Source organism: Canis aureus, chromosome 11, assembly GCF_053574225.1.
Source record: "Canis aureus isolate CA01 chromosome 11, VMU_Caureus_v.1.0, whole genome shotgun sequence".
Taxonomy (NCBI): Eukaryota; Metazoa; Chordata; class Mammalia; order Carnivora; family Canidae; genus Canis; species Canis aureus.
The window spans coordinates 65,340,490-65,360,806 of NC_135621.1; the positions used below are offsets into that span (position 1 = coordinate 65,340,490).

Here is a 20,317-nt window from a genome sequence, read left to right on the forward strand (position 1 = left end):
GTCATAGCCAAGTTTCCACTGTTATTTTACCCTCTTCTCCAACCTCAAGACAATGCCTGAGTGAGCCTTGCTTAGATTCTAATATTTGTTATGATCATTTGTTGATAAAGTTCCTGCTCTCTTTTCCATGCCCTATAAGGACACTCATTTCATCTCATCAAACTTTCTGCTTAACTCTGTATCTGAGGGCTGGAGGTAAGGTAGAAAATAGAGGGCATCCTATATCCTCTGACCATATATCTGCCTGATGCAGTATCAGGCTCACCTGGCAGCCTTGCCACATGCCCTGACTGTGCAGAGCCTTGTGTTTGCTACGACTACCTTCCAACCTTGCTCACTGACTTCCCCAGAAAGGGCTCCTGTAAACTCTCAGGGGAGCTGACACCAGGGGATAAAGTTGTATTCATCCCTGAGTTTTCTTTTTTTTTTTTTAATTTTTTAAAAATTTTTATTTATTTATGATAGTCACAGAGAGAGAGAGAGACAGAGACAGAGACACAGGCAGAGGGAGAAGCAGGCTTCATGCACCGGGAGCCCGATGTGGGATTCGATCCCCGGTCTCCAAGATTGCGCCCTGGGCCAAAGGCAGGTGCCAAACCGCTGCGCCACCCAGGGATCCCCATCCCTGAGTTTTCAATTAATAGTTTAAGTCTAATCTTAATGCTTCTATCAAAGTTTCAAAACTAAACAATATGTTGTATGGGCATAGAGTCATAGGTAGTAAAACCATAAAGAAAGATGAGAACAATTAACATAAGATTGTGAACTAGTAGTAACCTCTTGGTAGCCATTGAGGGGGATAAGTGGAGGAAGATGCAGCTGTGGTTGGCTCAGGAGCGTATGAAGTATCATTAATATTATTTTATTCTTAGACAAGGCTGGATGGTGAGTCCATGGGTATTGGGTTCCATTCTTCTTTCAGCTGCATATTTTAATAAACTCTTTTGAATGCATGACACAGAAAAAAAATAATGAATGTCAATGCCATTATCATAGGATGAATTTAATCAGAGGCCACATTTGGTCCTTGACCTACAAAAATCCACAAAGTCCTTTCATCATGGAATTTCAAATAAAAGACCTTAGACCATCTGGCCCAACATCCTTTTTGTTTGTAACCATTATTATTTTAACTGACCTTTGATATATCCCCATATATAAGTTGCAATACTAAGAAGTTCATTTTATTTTAAATGTTTGGTGAGTTATTAGATTTTCTACTGGTATTTCCACCTTTCTCCTTCCCCTGGGTCCTTTATCTTTTTGGAGAGTGTGATCAAGATTTTCTTCAGTAGCCTTGATAATTTTGCTCAGACATAGGAGGGGGGATGCTGGAAGGGGTTACTAAAGGAGCAAACTGCAAACTGCTTTTTATTATCAAAGCTCTCCTGCCTTTACTTGTCCCAGAGAGTGTATCCATTTGGGGTTTACTCAGTTCAATGTGAAGAGCTTAGGCACCCGGATCTTTTGGTCAAATTGAGTATGAACTGACTCGCTGACATATTTCTCAAGTGATCCATTGGCACAATGAGTAACATCCTGGAAGAAGCATGAGTTATTGTTAGTCATAATCATTCCTTCACCTTTCCTGGAATGCCTTTGAAGGCACCAGGCATCAGCAATAGCTGTCATCAAAAGCTCTTTTGTCTGCAGTTTCTGTGATTGCATTCAGCTTATTCATGGCAGAGAGTTTTTCTTCATAGGATGATGGCTTTCCTTCTATAAAAGGTATCCACTATTTAGCCCTCCCGCAAAAAGGAAATTGGCAGAGGTTCTGAAGAGCCAATCAATTCCTTAGCTGTTCTTGAACAAGCAACCCTTACTTGATCGCTCTAGAATTTTACTACAATTACAGAAGTTGAGTAACTTGTCAGCAGTCATTTGTAACCAATAAAACTGAAAAGATTATACACCTTCATTTGAATTTTGGAGAAGTAACCAAGATCTGTAATTCTAGAATGGTGGTATAAGCACTGACTGTACTATGGAATTACATCTGGACAAGATCTTGCTGTAGTTCTTGGCATTCCTGGCATGAAGGAATTAAAAACCTAAGTCAGCATCACATCTATTAACTTGTTAGTTGTTTTCATGCTATAACGAGTAAAGCATGAGCTGAAGCACTGAGATATGAGAGGTATTAAAAGTTATAAAGGTTATAAGGTTATAGCTTTGTTTTGGTTGCAAAAGGCAGAAACTCTGGTACAAGCTTAATAAAAAAACAGGACATTTACTATAATAATGATATCAGGGCATGACCGAAGCCAAGGACAGAAGTGTGATTTACCCCTAAGAAGGGATTAGAACCAGGAATTAGAACCAGGGACTCTTTTTCTCAACTCTGCCACATACAAAGTACATCATTTGTCTCCCTCTTCGTAAATCAGCTTTTCTTAATTCTTGGCAGAACAAAGCCACTCCTCTGTTGGTTCTACATTAGCCAGGAGAGTCTAGGATTTGTTGAAGCAAAAAATAAATCCGAATCCGTAATTCTTTTCCCTTACCTATGTCCCAGTGCTCTATGCAACAGACAGCACCCCTCCATCTTATAGCTCTGCCGACTGATCTTGTGGCCTCCAAGGTCACTGCGTTGGCGAAACAGAAAGTGGAGGGAGGTGAGGGATATTTCCCACAGCCAACCCTAAATGTGGCTTGTCATATCTGTCCCTCTTCCACTGGCCGGAATTTAGTCACATGGCTCCATTCTAACAAGGGACCTGAGAAACTCAACAGACAACTGAGACCAAGTAGTCAAACCACTATTTCCTCATAGTTTCTGTTAGTTTGACATCCAAATTCTTAAAGAGGAAACCCTGGCCCAGCTTTGGTCAAAAGTCCACTCTGATCCAATATGCTCTGTCTTGGGAAGAAGTTCATGTTGAACATAATGGTCGCCAGATTCTTTCTGTTTCCATTCTGTGACTCAAAGGTGGAAAGAAAGGACAGTACTTAGAAAGAGTAGGTTCTTTGGACAGTCCGTGTCCATGAACTGCAGGCATGTTTTATTTCTGAAGCTTCTGAGAATTAGTCACTCCCTTAAGCTATTTCTCAATAATGAGTATCTGTATTTTATGGAATTCTTTATTTTATTTGTTTTTTTTTTCTTTTTTTTTTTTTTTTGGAATTCTTTATTTTAAAGATGAAAATCTAGTGAATCTGCTTGGAAAGAATTCGGACTTACTGCTTTTCTCTCTGGATAATTGCCTATAAGAACTACCTCTGGAAATAAGACACTTGAGATGTAAGAGCAGCTGCTGGACATATAAATATGGAAATAGTTCTTACTGATCTGGTTGAGAGCTCCTAAAATACAAAGGTTATGCTAGAGTCCTTTCAGTTGGACCCCCCACAGTCATCATTAGGGTTGTTTCAAGTATTCCCATTCTCTTCCTTAGGATATGGGGTAGGAATGTACTTCCTTTCCTTTTTTATAATTAGCTGTGGACATATTCACTTTAACCAATGAAATAGAAACAGAAATGACATGTGTCCCTTGCAGTCAGAGACTTTAAGAACCAGTGCACAATTCACTGTATTTTCTTCTCCCTGCTGAGGAAATTATAAAAAACATGTATTGAGATGGAATTGCTCAGCTTGGATCCCCCTGCCTCCCCAAGCTGGACATCTAGCATGAGCAAACAATCAACTTTTGGCATACTGAGCCACTGAGGCTTTGGAACTATTTGTTACTATAGACAACCTACTCCATTCTGTCCTCCATTCATAGCCATCCAGACCACAGTGGAACGCCCAGCAATATGCACCGTCTTAGGCGGCAGTCTCGCTCAAAGCAGAGTCCCCTTCCGTCTCTATGCTATCCCTAGAAGGGCCAGCTGTATGGTTTCTTCCCTTGGCAGGGACTGTGATGCTTGAGTCCATTTGCATGGCCTCTTACAGCAAAAGCCATATGAATTATAGGGCTATAGATATTTTAAACTGGAAAATCCTTGGATGTGGAGGGCTACAGGATAGATTATATTTGAAATAAATATTTAGGCCCTGTTCACTACTGCCACATTCCAGAAGGATGGGCTGATTCACTATGCTTACCACACACTGCCTGCACAGACTACGCTTTGTTAAAGATTAGATAAAGATGAAGTGCTAAACAGAGAGCAAGGAAGAGCATGAGACACTGCCGTGGTTCAGGATGAACAAAGCCGGCTTGTCCTGCTGTGGCAGCTGTAACGTCCTCCATAGGCTCCAGACGAACAAGCTACACTGTAACTCACTTTTTAACAAGCTTTGCTTAAAACTGTTCTCAGGTCAAATCAAGAATCTGGCAAATCTGATTACTTGTTAAAGGACCAGGCTTGACTGTAGGCATTAAAGAGAAGTAATGAGGGAGATGGAGATAAAGAGGAAATTCTAGGAGCTCCTTCAATTCCGGTAGGACTCAGCCTACAACCAAACTGAATTTCTGAAAATTTTTAGGGGAGATACCAATGGTACAAACCAGAATACCTTGAAGACACCAGAGGTGAAGGCAATGTAACGAAAGCTGCCAGAGGGAGGCAAGAAAGGAGCCGCTTAGCTGGAGGCATCCTGCTGAACCTGAATGCTGGATTGTGCATCTCCTCCCCACCATTCCCCAAGATGCTTATTCTTCAACTTGGCCTCGACACTCCTGAATGTTGGTTTTGGAACTCCTCCAAAAAAGGTGTAGCGTCTCCTGGGCATGCTGTCACTGGCTCTGGTGATCAGTGTTAGGCCCGTCTTAGGCACAGGGCCATGGCCAGCCCACAACCTCTGTGCGAATGAGAAAAGATGCCCCATCTGCCCTGCAGATGCTGCTATCAGCCGAGATAGTCAGCCTGGATAGCAGAGCACAGACTAGGTCTCAGACTCCACTCACCCTCTTGGCCTGACCCTGAGGTACGGGACCCGATCTGCATGTCCAAAGCCAGCGCCCTTGCACCCAGGCTGTTTCCCCCTCTCCTTGAATTCTTTCGTTGTCCGGCCTGGGGACTGCAGCGTACAAAAATTTGGAACTTGACACAAGATACCCAAAGAAGCTTAGCTGATGAGGAGGAGGAGACAGAGGAGAATTATATTTATTAATTATTGGCCATTAGTAATATTATAAGTTACTGTGACAGGTTTATAGCATATAAAAAAAAGAAAAGCCAACTTAATGAATAATGCTGCTAAATTCTTATACTAATAATATTGGTTTAAATTTCTGGGAACAAGGGCTACAGACCCAAAAACTCAAATGGGAGGAGAAAGGAGAGCATAAGGAGGAGAAAGAGATGAAGGAGAAGGAACATAGGGCAGAGAATTAACACCTTTCTTAGGGCACGTGTTGAATTAGTGATGTTTGCTTTGGGTGTTTTTTTATTTCCTTTTCATACCTCTTTTAGGGTGTCCTGTGCCCACACACACACACACACACACACAAGTGCACACCTGTCCCTCTTCCAGAAGGTCACCATGCTCTAGAATTATCTACTTTTCTTTCCCCAGCAAACAAAATTCCATCTTCCTGGTGCAGCTGGTCTGTAAGAATTGCAATCTGGTTGAACCAAACCATATTAAGATGAAAATGACAGATGAGCCCAGTGTTTTTTCTAGAAGGTTTTCCCCCTTTCTTTTTACATATTTGTTATGTTTGTTTTCAAAGGAGGTGCTTACCAAAAACAAGGCCCATCCCTGGCTGGATGTTTGCTCCTGGAAACAGCTCCCCCAAGCTGTTCCTGCTTCCTAGAATTTCTTCTTTTTCCTTAAGTACTCCTCATTTTCTAGAGGCTCTCATTTTTTTTCTACAGTGAGTCCCTTGTAAGAGAAGCAGAGACCCTGGTAGGGATGGTGAGGGGCAATTTTAGGGAAGGAGGAATGGAATAGAAGTTGCATCTATTTTCTAGTTGGGGACATATATACTACATCCAAGCCACATTCTGAGGCAGGCTGAGGACCTTTTGTGAAGCTCCTACAATTATGCCTTGCAGCAGCACACAGTCCGGGTCTTAAAAATCTTTGAGGAAAAAGAATGTTTTCTGTAATGAGACATGCCTGATTAGATCCAAGTCAAACATGAAACAAGGTGGAAAATGAAAGCCAAACAGTGTAATGTGCGTGGTATAGTATCAATGCATCCCTCCATCTGATGCTGGGTTGCCTGAAATGACTTCATGATGAATAGCACTGTCTAGAGTGAACACTAAGTGCACGAATGATGCCCCCCCCTTTGAAACAAAGCATGGTGTGGGAAGAGAAAGTTATATTTTAGTGAATCCCCAATTATGCCTGAGTCACTATTACTGGAGGTTAACAAAGACAGACTCATTCTTAGAATATTGATTCCACAGCGTATAGCAGGACCCAAAATACAATCTTGAAATCAGAAACAAATATATTTATAATATATAATAAATATAGTTTAATTTGTACTTTAGGACTTCAGTAGGCAATCGCTCAAGTTACATATCAAAAGGCTTTTGCTAGAGTTTCACCAGCTTCTTGCCTCTGCTTCATTTGCACAAACATAAAAGGAATGTGCTGGTCTTTTGATTTTTATTTTAAAAACAGAAATTGGAAGAACTTGTTGAGAATATTTGATATGACCAAGCTCAAGAACAAACAGTCAGAGGAATTGTCTCCTTGGCAAAAGTTGGGGTTGGGACAGGCTTAGTCAGCAGCCTGGGCGTTCAGCACTCTTCAGAGAGACCAGTACCCGAGGGCTGCTCGGTGGGAGGGGTGTACAACGTCATTAGTCCCTGGGTGTAAACAAAGGGTGCCTACAATGGCTATTTTGTTTTCTGCTTCATCAAAGAACAAGGATAAAGAGTATGTTACCCATGATTAATTCTGGAGAAAAAAATTCCATGCAACTAGAATTTTTTCCAAGATTTAAGACAAAACAATATTTTCAACCCATATCAAAACCCTCCCGGGACAGCTGATATTGTGCACTGTGGAGAGTGCTTAGGAGAATGTGCTATTTGTTCTCATCCTTTTCCAGGCTTTGTCCCCATGGCAAACTTCAAGGCCAACAAAAGACAAAGGAGGAGGCAAGACTGCCTCTGAACAAATGGTGAGTGGGCAGCATGGGGTGGAGCACAGAAGGGACTGAGGGGTGAGGAGTAGGGGTTGGTCACCAATTATAAGCTGTAGGACTCTGAGTCAGTCATTTCACCATATGGATCTCAGTTTCCCCATCTGTAAAATGGGTGATAGGACTAGACCTCTCTGTGAAGCCTTCTGTGATTGCTCAGGTTATATTTCTACTTCCTTTTTGACCCACCATTTTAAACTCCCTAACCGTGACATTCTCTTAGACATAATTCTTATTTAATATACACAGATGTATATTTTATCAGCAACTGTAGAATTTCAGTCCTGGGATAGGTAAATTGCAGCTCCCTCCTTCCCTGGGTAACTAGGGAAAGAGAGAAATGGAAGTTGAAAATAGAGAGGACCTAGATATTTAGGAGGCAGAGACTAGAAGCTGGGAGTCAAACTTCCTCCCGAGTTTAGTTCCCCCCCAAAAGCAGAACCTGAAACACGGATTTTAAGGCAAGCTGCTTGTTTAGATGCCATCCTAGGAGGTCAATGCAAAGTTAATAAACACATAACTGCTGTAGTCAGCTAGGACCCAGTCCCTCTAGAGACCTCTGGCACACTGTAAAGCCCCACCTCGAGGCATCCCACCCAAGAGGTGAGAACGGTGAATTTTTCTATTGATTCCTTTTGCTCCTGAAGGTGTTGCATCTCCAGCACTTCTAGCCTGTCCCTGACCAAATCTGCTTCTGCAGCCAGAAGAAGCCCTTAAGCAAAGCCATAGATACTTGTTAGGAAGCCCTTGGTGTGCAAGGAATATAGAAAAGATACTAGTGTGTCTGAAGAAACCACCAAGTCATAAAATAAGACCTCAAACATTCAGAGGAGGACCAACCCCTCACTAGGGGTATTTTTTAACAGTCCTACAGAATGATTTACAAATATCTTAATGAAACTATAGGAAAGAAGGTCCTGAAAGATATCTTGCCACTGAGTATGAAATGATAAAGGGTTGAATATCCATGTAGTAGTCATGATTATGAAGGTAAGGTGTATAAAAGTCCTATTTATTTTGGTACAAGAGAACTAAATGGCATTCAGAGGTTTATTCCAAGTAGCATTTCCCCCAAAATGATTTCTACCATAGGGATTTAAGTTCTTGAACCACAGGCCTTCTGCCTTAGAGTTCTTAAGAACATAGTCTCCATAGTTGAGGAGCAACTAGTGTACAGCCTTTCTTATTTCATTTTTTATTTATATATTCAACCCCATTAGAAACTAAATTCTCTGCAGTAATGCAGCTCTCTAAACTTTTCATAACACCAAGAGCAACTCCTTAAACATGGTAGTTCTTCAATAATCCTGATGCTATTCTAAATTTTTTTAGTAGTTGCACAGTTGCATTCCCAAAATCTTTAGGGAACTGACATAAATTTGTTTGTTTGTTTGTTTGTTTGTTGTTTTGAGGAGGAGGGGCTGAGGGAGAGAGAATCTTAAGCAGGCTCCACGCCCAGCATGGAACCCAACATGGGGCTCAATCTCACAACCCTGAGGTCATGACTGAGCCAAAATCAAGAGTTGGAGCTTATCTGATTGAGCCACCCAGGTGCTTCATTATGACATAAATGTATAAGGGAAAAATATATTTTGATGACAAATGGTCAAAGATATGGACATTTCACATAAGAGGTTTACACAAGAACAGTAACCAGATATGAAACATACCAAGCCCCTCTCATCACTTGAGTTAATAGAACTTATCATTTGGTAAGTTGGCCAGAACCCTTCTGTTTAGCATCCTGCCTTTAGGTTAATGCTTTTCCTTCCACTTCAGATAAATGACTCTGACAGGGATCACTGGTTACAGTGGCCAACTCCCTAGCCACAGTTGATGGGTTTTGAAGTGAATAACTGACCCAAGCCAGGCCAATAAGACTCCTTTCCTGGGCATGTGGAGTTGATAAAGACATGTGGTCACTGTCAAAGGAAGCCTGGTTGCTCCCAGGGGCCAGGTTTCTTACTGGGCAGGGGGAAGCCAGGTTGAAAAATGAAACTAATGAACAGAGAAGAGCAGATGCCAGAGACAGAAGGAGGAAACAAGCACCCAGCTGTCCCCCTACCTTTCCTTCTTGTAAAAGTCTGAAGTGTTTTACTTGAACCCAAGGGCTCCATCTTTTACAATGGAAAAATACAAATGTGATAAACATAGGTAGAATTTTTATACCAATAAAATAAAAATAACAATACACAAAGATGAAAGTTTGGAGGCCTCTGATGCTTCTGTAAGCTAATGTTCTTTTTCTGGAAAGCATCTTGAACATATCTGACATGAGCCAGAGACTAAATCTTTAAAATTCTTCCCAACCCTGAGCTTGTAATTCCATGATTAATAGAAATGATCAAGTACTTTGTCCAAATTGTAGTAATTTGGATGGATGAAAACAAGGAAATTGGCATTTACTGAATTTTAGAATGCGATGAACAGTATGCCGGGAAATGTATATAATTAATAACTACCTACCATTATCAAGGGGTACCTGGCTGGCACAGTCAGTAGAGCATGTGACTCTTGATCTCAGGGTTGTGGGTTCAAGCTTCACATTGGGTATAGAGATGACGTAAAAATAAAATCTTTAGGGCAGCCTGGGAGGCTCAGCAGTTTAGCGCCGCCTTCAGCCCAGGGCCTGATCCTGGAGATCTGGGATCGAGTCCCATGTCAGGCTCCCTGCATAGAGCCTGCTTCTCCCTCTGCCTGTGTCTCTGCCTCTCTCTCTCTGTCTGTCTCTCATGAATAAATAAATAAAATCTAAAAAAAAAAATCTTAGAAAAAAATCCTACCATTATTGAATATTTATGATGTGTGAAGCATAGTCCTAAGGGTTTATATGTATATTTAACTCGTAAAATTCTCACATTAATCATGTGACATGAGTACTACTATTACTCCTATTTTTTAGATGAGGACACTATGTCTCAGAGAGGTTAAGTAATTTGCTCAAGTTCTCAGACAGTAAGTGGTAGAGCCAAGATTCAAGCATAGCCAGACTGCCAGCACTCACACCCTTAGCCATACATTATATATTACCCTGTTTAACTTTAGAAAATGTATCCTATACTGAGGAGATAATTGAGAGGAAAGAAAAGGCATACAGGGTGTGTGGAAATACTCACTAGTACATCTAAAAATGAGAAAAAGCCTCCTTCCCCACCTTCCCCCACATCTATAGGGAAATAAGAACACAGCAAATCAAATGTGATACATTGATATAATAAAACATTATATTGCTGGTAGAAATGATAAATATGAGAAACATAAAAAATGGGTTAAGGACCGTAGAAAACAATAGCAGATGAGAAAAAAATGTACAATTCAGAATGATAAATACTGGTTCCTAAAAATTATGCACAATTATTTTTTATGCAAGCAGTAGGATGGGAAAAGTCTTAGGGTTTATGAGAACACAAAATTTGAGATTTTTTTGAAGAAAGTTTATATTGCTATTGTTACTTAGATATTCCTATTTAACTTTCACTGTAAAGTTGATTAAATACCCAATTAAAAGCGAGCTTATTAAAGATTTAAAGTAATATTAATGGAAGAAAATTAAAAAGAGGTTTATGAGATTTAAAAAGATTTTTTTATTAGGAAAGGCTCATTTGAAGAATATAAATAAAAATGAGAAGGACTGCATAGTGTACTCAGAAGAGAACAAAGTATAAAATAAAAAGATAAACTCACATCTGCTTGCTCATCCCCGTTCTGGTGCAATCCTACCTGTCCTTTAAAGTCTTGCTACAGGCTGCTATCCTGAGGCTCCTCACCAGAAGCTTCCTAAGCAAACATGGCACTTCATTTGTCTCTCTTTTATGGTGCTTACCCGTTTCCGCCTTGTTTTAGAGCTATCTGTGTAGCTGGCCCTCTCCTCAACCATAAGCTTTATAAAAGTGGGACCATGAACCTTCAATTTCTTTGTAGGCCCCAGTTGTCCCATGTGAGCCACATGTTTGCTAGGTGAATGCATGTTCTTAGAGATGAAAAGCTCAGAGGCACAATTTTGAACCATAAGCAACGATGGTCAGGGACATGAGAAAGGTCCTTAAGAACATTACTTCTTCAGTAACCAGATTGAGGAGGTGAGTGTTGTAGTTCTGATGGACTGGAGGATAGCAGAAGCATGAAGTGATTTTGATTTCACGAGATCTGAGGCTGATGTATCTGGAGATGATCGTAGACTTTGATTTATGATTGCAGCTGGCAGAGAACATTGAAAAGAGGAAAGTTGAAGAAAGAGTTAGTGGGAATAGAAGACAGAGCAGAGATTCCAGAGGTGGTGTTCTAAAGAGTTCTTAAGGTCTTTACTTCATAAGGGCCAAGGTCCTTCTTTTTATGTTTGTTAAAAAAACAAACAAAAAAACCCAGTCAAACCTTTATCGTGGGTGATGTATTGAATTGTTGAATCACTATGGTGTACACCGAAAATAATGCAACACTGTGTGTTCACTATCTGCCATTTAAATAAAAACTTTTTTTTTGAAGCCTTTAATCATAGTTCAGTAAAATGAGCAAAGTGGATTGGACATTCTTTCTCACACACATGCATGACCCCCCCACACACACACACACAGAGTTTCTCTGTTGTGCCAATGATACCGTTGTGGGTGTTTTGTTTTGTTTTGTTTTTTACCAAATAGGAGAAGACACAGAGTGTCAAAATATTCCTATTTTTATTTAAGTCCCAAAAGGCCCAAGAATTCTAAACCTACTTCATACTGACTGTGACTGTGAAGGCAAGGTAGTTCTGATTCAGATGGCATACCAAAAAATCTGATGGTTCTTCCTTTCTTCTTTGTCTACATGATGTGCAGGAACATCTTGCAGGTTGGCATTGTAAACTCTATGAGTTCAGGAACAAGGTCATAAACTATATACACAGTGTCTGAGCAATCCTAGCTTAAATATTTACTAATATGATTTTATCTACTACCAGTCACAAAGACACGTTCTCCTAATACCTACTCTTCTGTAAATAAATAATTCCTGTACCTTGTCCATTAAAAACATGGAGTTCTCTTTAAAAACTCGTTTTCTTTGGGTAATTTTTGGCTTATTTTCTCTTTCCTCACTAGAATATAAGTTTCATGAGAGCAAGAGTATTGTCTATTTTGTTCAACTATGGTACCCTGCAGAGCCTACAAGAGCTCCTTTTGCTCAGTAAGTACCATGTGCTAAATAAGCAAATGAACAAATGGTGGAATGACCAAGCATTGTTCTCGTTGTGACTTTAGAGACTTTTGTAAACATTAACTTGAATATCTTACACGAACACACACCCATGTAATTCTTCAGTGGCCTTCTGTCCCCTGCCACTCTTCCCCCCCAACCGACCAGATAAACTAAATAATAGTTGGCTGGCTATGCATAAGGATCCATCTGGCTTTCATGGACTATAAAATGAAAATGCTTTCCTCTTACAAAAACTTATGTGGGGAACTTATATCTCAAAAAAAAGATGTTTGTAATACCAAAGTGTATTTTGTTTTATTAAATCCAGATTGTTGGGTGGAGGCCCTTCGCTAAAAGTCACTCTCAAGCAAAATAAATTGCTTGTTATTCTCACAAAGAATTTACAGGAAGCAATTTGTAAAGGTTGCCATCAGGCTGAAGTCATTGTTGGCACTAGGAATCAGTGTGTCATCAAACCTCAGAGCAATCGTTTAACCTGGGTCTGCTCAGAGAAATCTCCATAATGCAAGGAAAATTGAATTCTACTGCCTCAGATTATAATCACTTTTGATATTATTCCAATTTTATCATGGAAGTTAAAAATATTTGACATAACAGTTTCTCTCATCCTACCACTATGTAGAAATATCTATTTTACATGTGCCAAACACTGGTCCTGTCATTACCAGCTATTTCACAAATAGTTTTTGAAAAATCTGCTCTCCTTTCCTCATTGTACTGAGGAAGTTGCTATATGGATAGCTAGGAAATGAATGGCTTGCCAACTTATTGGATCCATTCCATCAAGTTACCTATCTGCTGGTCAAGTAATAATTGCAAAAAAATTTCAACTCCTTTTGAAGAGCTGACTATCCTCCAGTCTGGGTGACAGATGAGCAATTGTTCTGGATAGGCCTATGGGGGTATCATCAGAGCAGAGAAACACTGGATCCAGACATGCCGTGAAGATGGACGGTTGTGTGCTCCTAATTTCTGTCAATGTGTTTATTTTCAGCACCCTGGGAAAACAGGGCTAAAAAGATGGGAACACATAGATTCATCACATTAGCAAACATTAGACTGGTTCTCCATGTTTCCAATGACCAAAGAGAAAGCAAGATCTTGACAAAACCACGCTGATCAGTTTTTAGCCTTATCCAAATGATGCAATGATTCATTTACTGATCCAGCAAAAATAACCTGAATGCTGTGAGCCATTAGCACAAAATAGACTGGAAATAAAGCAGAACACCTTGCTGCACAGGCTCCCCTACTGCTGAATGGTTTTGAACGAATATTTCTTTTACTGTACATTGGGAACAATCATATACTGATGTTAAAATTCCCCCAACTGTCTCAGATGGAAAAGGCAGCAACCATCAAGCCTAAGTGCTTAAGGATGTTTCACTCCATTGAATAATCATCCTAGAAAAAGACTGACAAGAAGTATGTGGTCCTCTCTTTCTTCTCTCCAAACACAATCACACCCTTTGTTTAACAGCTCAGTCTGCTGTTTATAAGTCCTGTCATTCAGCACCCTGGTCCCTCGGCCTCCCAAGTTGAACAAGATTTCTTGATTGAGTCAAGCCATTCATTTGCTGATTGCCCCAGACCCGTGTGGCGTGTTGGCCGCTATCACCCTCCAACAGCTAATGCTTCTAGTGTGACATGATTTGGCCTGATAGCACACCACAGCCCACCTGTTGTTCCCACCTCTTGTCCATTCCACAGCTGATTAGGCGGCCTCCTGTTCATGGTTCTTATGCATCTGGGCCAAAGAAATTAATTTGCGCTCACCATTCCTAGTTGCAGCTGGCTAATTGGACTCTAGGGTCACTTCCTTGTCTTATATAATTAATCAAAGTCTGCTTAGTTAATTATTGCAACATTCGTTCACAAATATCTATTGAGCATTTACTATGTGCCCGGCACTGTGCGAAGTGCAGAGGATACAACAGGCCATGCAAGTTCCAGTAATCAAAAAATTAACGGATTTCTCTAATTTCTATCTCGTTTTCCTATTTTTAAGTTGAATAGATCTTTTTAACATTATGTAGGAAAGCATGATCCTTCCCCCTGTAGTTTCTTTTATTGCCTCAAAGTCAAGGAAAATTATCGTATCTCTTGAGATCTGATCAACGTTCACTCTTGTTTATTTACTTAATTATGAATTTAAAGGTACATAGTTAAAAAAAATAAGTACCTAAAGTACCCTACTTAGTTACTTAAGACTTCTGGTATATATTTTTTGGGGGGGGGATTCCAAAATATTTGATCTAAAATAATTTAATTCAAATTTCTAATGAATGATTTCCAAAAATATGTATTTAAAAATCATCTCTATTGTTTTATATTGCACTTGGTCATTTCTTAATCCTTATATACAACTGGGTTTATTTCTGAGACTTCTCTTCTGTTTCACTGACTTATATTTCTCTTTTGTTTGCTCATTTCCTTTCTCGTTTTTAGAATATTTTTGTTATCCCCACCACTTTTCTAACTGAATATTATAACATTCTTTAAATTTAAATGCTAAGGAGAAGTCCATTTTTATTTTGAGATTGCACTAGATTCGAAAGTAACATTAAGAATCACATCTTTACAGTATTTTTTCTTTCTAGATGTTACTGCCCGATGTTTTATTATTTTAATAAACCCTTCTTATTAACTCTATTTCTCTTTATCTATATTTTATTACTGTTATAAATTGGATCCTTTTTAAAATTAGTCTTTTCTAGTTTGTAATTATTGTTATTCAAGAATCTAAATGGCTTTTCTATATTTTATGTTTTGTCTGGCCATTTATTATTCTATTAGATCTAAAAATTTTGACAGATTCCTTGTGCATTTTGTTAGATACATAATCAGTTGTTTTCAAATAGTGATGGTTTTGTTTCTTCCACTATTGCTCTCTTTTAGGTTTGTTTCATCTCTTAGGTTTGTTTCATCTCTCTCTTTACACTGGCCTGAACTCCCAAAAAACATTAAGTCAAAATGATGATAGAGGGCATGTCTGTAGTAAGATCATCTTCAATCCCTCTCTTCATGCCTTACCCTAGTCAGCAACACGGAGTGGGGTAATAGCAACGATGGGAAGTTTGGGATCTAACATTGCTTTATGAGAAACTGGGCCAGGGGTACCTGGGGGGCTCAGTGGTTGAGCGTCTGCCTTTGGCTCAGGTCATGATCCTGGGGTCCTGGGATCAAGTCCTGCATCAGGCTCCCTGCAGGGAGCCTGCTTCTCCTTCTGCCTGTGTCTCGGCCTCTCTCTGAGTGTCTCTCATGAATAAATAACTAAAATCTTAAAAAAAAAAAAAAAAGAAAGGAAGTGGGCCTTTCATAAATTTAATAACTGTGCCTAACTCATGCTTCTTGGTCTTTTGGCTGAGGTCTAGTAATTACGATATTATGTTTCTATTAGTAAAATTTAATCAGGAACTAGAAATGTTTGTCATAAGTTGAAGCTTTATTTTAATTCAGGTTGACATTGCTACATCTATCACAAAATTCTAGTTTGAATATCAGGTTTCTTCCTACAATAATATTTCATGCCAATTTAAAAGGCTATGTAACTATTAAGGAATTAATTATGATTTTGAATAGCACTATCAAAAATACTCATCTTCCAATGGTGCTATACTTCTAGAGAAGCCACTAGAAGTCAGAATTCTATGAGATAAGCTGAGTTTTTCCATAGAAATAATAGTATAATAAATTCAGAATTGAACTCATCCTAGGGTCAAATATCCAAATTTTCCTAGCAATGGCTACAAACACCATGTTAAATAAAATATAAATGTTATGAAGTTTGTTGAGCTTATCTATAAACTAATTTATTTATTGACCAGGGCAACACATTTACCTATCATGTGACTTCATATTTCCTAGAGCATTCTCATACTCTGCATACATTTTTCATTTTTTAAAATCATTTATTCCTATTCTAAATGAAATAAATTAAGAGTGAAGGAACACATTTATCAAGGTCATAAACTGCAGAAGGTCTTCTTTGGAATGTTGGTTTAGAGCAAGAGTTTGGATAGAGGATTTGGAGTAAGACATATTTGGGTACAAAGCCTGGCTCTGCCTATTATTCATTTAAAAATATTTAGTGAGTTCTAGATCCTAGGGATATAATAGTGGACAAAACAGACAACATCCTCAGTCTCATGGAGTTTACATTTTGGTACCACTTTCTGGCCATGGCATTTAAAAATTCTTTTAATTTAAATTCTAGTCAGTTAACATACGGTGGAGTATTAGTTTCTGGAGTAGAATTCAATGATTCATGACTTGCATACAACACCCAGTGCTCATCATAATAAGTGCCTTCCTTAATACCCATCACTTATCTAGCCCATCCCCCACCCACCTCCCTGGCCATGACATTTTAAAAGTTTTTTTTTTTTTTTTTTTTAACATTTCTGGATTTCAACTTCTTGTTTTGTAAAGAATAACAGCACCTATCTCATAAGGTCATTTCAAAATTCAATTAGATAATATCTATAAAGCACCTACCACATATTACAGCTCAATAAGTGGTAGCTGGGGGGTGTCTGGTTAGTCAGTAGAGCATGTGACTCTTAATCTTGGGGTCCTGAGTTTGAGCCCCATATTTAGCATAGTTAAAAAACAAAAAACCAAAACAGGAAAACAGGAATGCTTGGTTGGCACAGTAGGTTGAACATCTGCCTCTTGGTTTTAGCTCAGGTCATGATCTCAGGGTCATGAGATCGAGTCCCATGCTGGGGTTCAAGTTCGAGTTCAAGCTTGCTCTCACTCTCTCTCACTCTCTCTGTCTCTGTCTTTTCTCTCAAATAAATAAATAAATATTTAAAAAACCATGGGATGCCTTGATGGCCCAGTCACTTGAGTGTCTGACTCTTGGTTTTGGCTTAGGTCATGATCTCTGGGTCCAGAGATCGAGCTCCCTGTCAGGCTCTTGGCAGGGAGTCTGCTTGAGATTCTCTCTCCTTCTTCCTCTGCCCCTCCCCATGTGCTCTCTCTCTCTAAAACAAATAAATAAAATCTTTAAAAAAACAACAACAGAAAACACAAAAGATGAGTGATAATTGGCTTTCACATTTTAAACAAAAACTTGAAAGAAAACTATTAAAAGAAACTTTTGAAAAAAAATTATAAGAAATACTCATTGTGGAAAAGGAGAATGTTTAAATCATTATCTAGAAAGAACTATTATTTTTAATATATACTTCCAGATTTTTTCTAAGTATGTGTGTATATATATATATGTGTGTGTGTATATATATGTGTGTGTATATATGTGTGTATATATATATATACATTTTTTAAGGATTTCATTTATTTATTTAAGAGAGAGCATGAGTAAAGGGAGGGGAAGAAGAGGAAGAAGCAAGACCTCCCTGTTGAGTGGGGCCCAATCCCAGGACCCTGAGATCATGACCTGAGCTAAAGGTAGATACTTAACTGACTGAGCCACCCAGGTGTCTTTTTTCTTTTTTTTTCTTTTTTTTTAAAGTAGTCTCCATGCCCAGTGCAGCGCCCAATGCAGGGCTTGAACTCACAATCCTGAGATCAAGACCTGAGCTGAGATCAAGAGTCGGACACTCAACCAACTGAGCCACAAGTGATTATACCACCGGTCAGGATATAGAAAAACTAGATCTATCATATATTGCAGGTGGAGATTTAAAATGGTACAGCCACTCTGGAAAACAGTTTGGCATTTTCTTACAAAAGTAAACATAAATTCAGCAATCACACTCTTGGATGTGTATCTCAAAAAAAAGAAAACTCATGTTCACATCAAACCTGTACGTGGGTGTTCACTGAAGCTTTATTCTGACTAGCAAAGGACTGAAAACAGCCCAAATGCTCTTTTTGTGGGTGAATGGTTGAACAAACTGTATGATATGCAATGGAATATTACTCAGCAATAGAAAGGAATAAACTATTGGTAGAGGAAAACAGCCCAAATGGACGTCAAGAGCATTATGCTGAGTGAAAAAAATTCAATCTCAAGAGGCTAAATGCAGTAAGATTCTATTTATATTATGTCTTTTAAATAATAGAACTATAGAGATTGAAAAGAGGTTAATGGTAACTAGATGACACACAGAGGGGATGAGGTGGGGGAGATTAAAAGAAAGTAATAACACCAGGAAATTATTTTGCTGAATTTTTTTTTTTTTTTTTTGCCGAATTTGATGCAGTGGTGCAATCAATATACATGAGATTATATTGTATAAAACTACACCTTCCCCCCTCCCCACACAAATGAATACAGGTCGCAAAAATGGCAGAAACTGAGTAACCGACCACCTGTGATTGGTACATCAGTAGTGATGTACCAAGGTCAGTTTCCTGGTTTCGGTTTATACCATAGCCATGTAAGAGGGCACCATGAAGGGCACATGGGATTCTTAAACCACATTTGCAACTTCCTTGGTATCTATAATTATTTCAAATTAAAATTTTTTAAAAATGAATTGTAATTATTACTAGGGCTCTTTTTCCCTTTTATCAGCTATTTTAAAGGATATTAAAGAATTAGATTTATCAGGAAAAGATAAGATAATGATGCTGTTTTAAAAACAATCTCACCCAAAAGGAGTATGAGCTTTTAAAGTAGTCATCTTGGAAACTTGACTACTTAAGCATATGTTTTGGGCCACTGCAGATCAAATATTTTAGAAATCCTCTTTTGTATTTGCCTGCAGAGATCATCAGCCATTGGCAAGTATGAAACCTATTACTTTATAAGACATTCTCTTGAAGTACTATGTTTTCTTCCTATCTCCTTTTACTTGATCTTTGTTCTACATGTTCCCCAGATATAGAGGGGCTTATTTGGCACAGATACAACGCCTGTAAGACAAAGGAAAAGAAGGTCCATCTGTTTATTCTTTCTTTTGTTTCAGTCTCTGGATATTTGTGCCCTTTTTTTGTGTGTGTGTGTGTGTGTGCTTTTAACTTGTTAAGTGTGAGACATTTTCCCATGTGATGGAGCATGTGAATTTTCTTTGTTTCAATGCCTTTCATTGCCACCAACATATGGGATCTTTGAAAGAACTTGAAGAAATATTTCTTTTAATTAAAAAAAAAGATTTTATTTATTTATTTTAGAGAGAGAGCACACATGGAGGAAGAGGGTTAGAGGGAGAGGAACAAGTAGACTCCATGTTCAGCACAGAGCCCTATGCAGAGCTCAACCTTACCACCTGAGATCATGACCTGAGCCAAAATCAAGAGGCCGACACTTGACACTCAACTGACTGAGCCACCCAGGTGCCCCACAACATTTGTTTATTTTAAAGCAGTTGAGTAGCTAAATAAAGGAAATTACATTGATGTGTTTTTTGTTTTTTTTTTTAACTGAAGTTGTCTTGGCTCCTGGTCTTTGGGAATAAATGCCTGTATAATATAACTTGAGACTCTCCATCATGGCTCAAAGGATTGTATTTTCTTACTGATGTGGCTGGAAAGTGAGGAAATGGAACTGAAGTCTGGGAAAGGAAAAACAAATATATCATGTATTTTTTCAAGGAGGTACAGGTATTGAGACTCAAATTGTGTGGATTTTGCAGATGTTACCTGAAGTCCTCACTTATTTCACATTGAGGAATTGCCTTTGGCTCAGTGAAATCAGATTTTGAAATACTATAAGACTATTCAGTCTTATAAAGTCACAATTACAAAAGCGATTCATAAATTTTGATGAACATTAGTCATTGCTATAAGTTTCTTTGATTGCCCTAGGACAACAGACTCTGAATTAATAAATCTTCTCTAGCCAAGCTGCTCAATTTTAAGAAAAACTCATTGAACTGAAAGCAATGCCAAATCTCTGATTACTTTAGATAATCCTGTCATTATATGAAATTTTATGACTGTCTAGTCAATTTGGGCTTTTGTTTGGCTCTATCTAGTTATAAAAAATGTATATCCTCTTTTAAAGAAACTACTGAAATTGAAACTGGCAAAATGAAAGATTCCATAAAAATCTGCTTTTTGCTTTTTTTCCTGCTTCTATCCTTGCTAGGATCTGCACCCCCACCCCACCTTACAGGTGCATTGTAAGAGACAAGGAGTTAATGGTTCTCTGGGATAAAT

General features: G+C 38.7%; 1 long non-coding RNA gene across 2 annotated transcripts in view; it reads left to right on the plus strand.

Annotated features, from left to right (window-relative positions):
• Nucleotides 1-20,317, plus strand: part of LOC144324249 (uncharacterized) — a 113,817-nt gene that overhangs the window by 60,970 nt on the left and 32,530 nt on the right. For both annotated transcript variants that reach the window (XR_013389775.1, XR_013389776.1), the window contains exons 4-5: nucleotides 6,962-7,033; nucleotides 12,127-12,211. This is a non-coding gene — a long non-coding RNA (uncharacterized LOC144324249). The remainder of the gene's footprint in view (nucleotides 1-6,961; nucleotides 7,034-12,126; nucleotides 12,212-20,317) is intronic.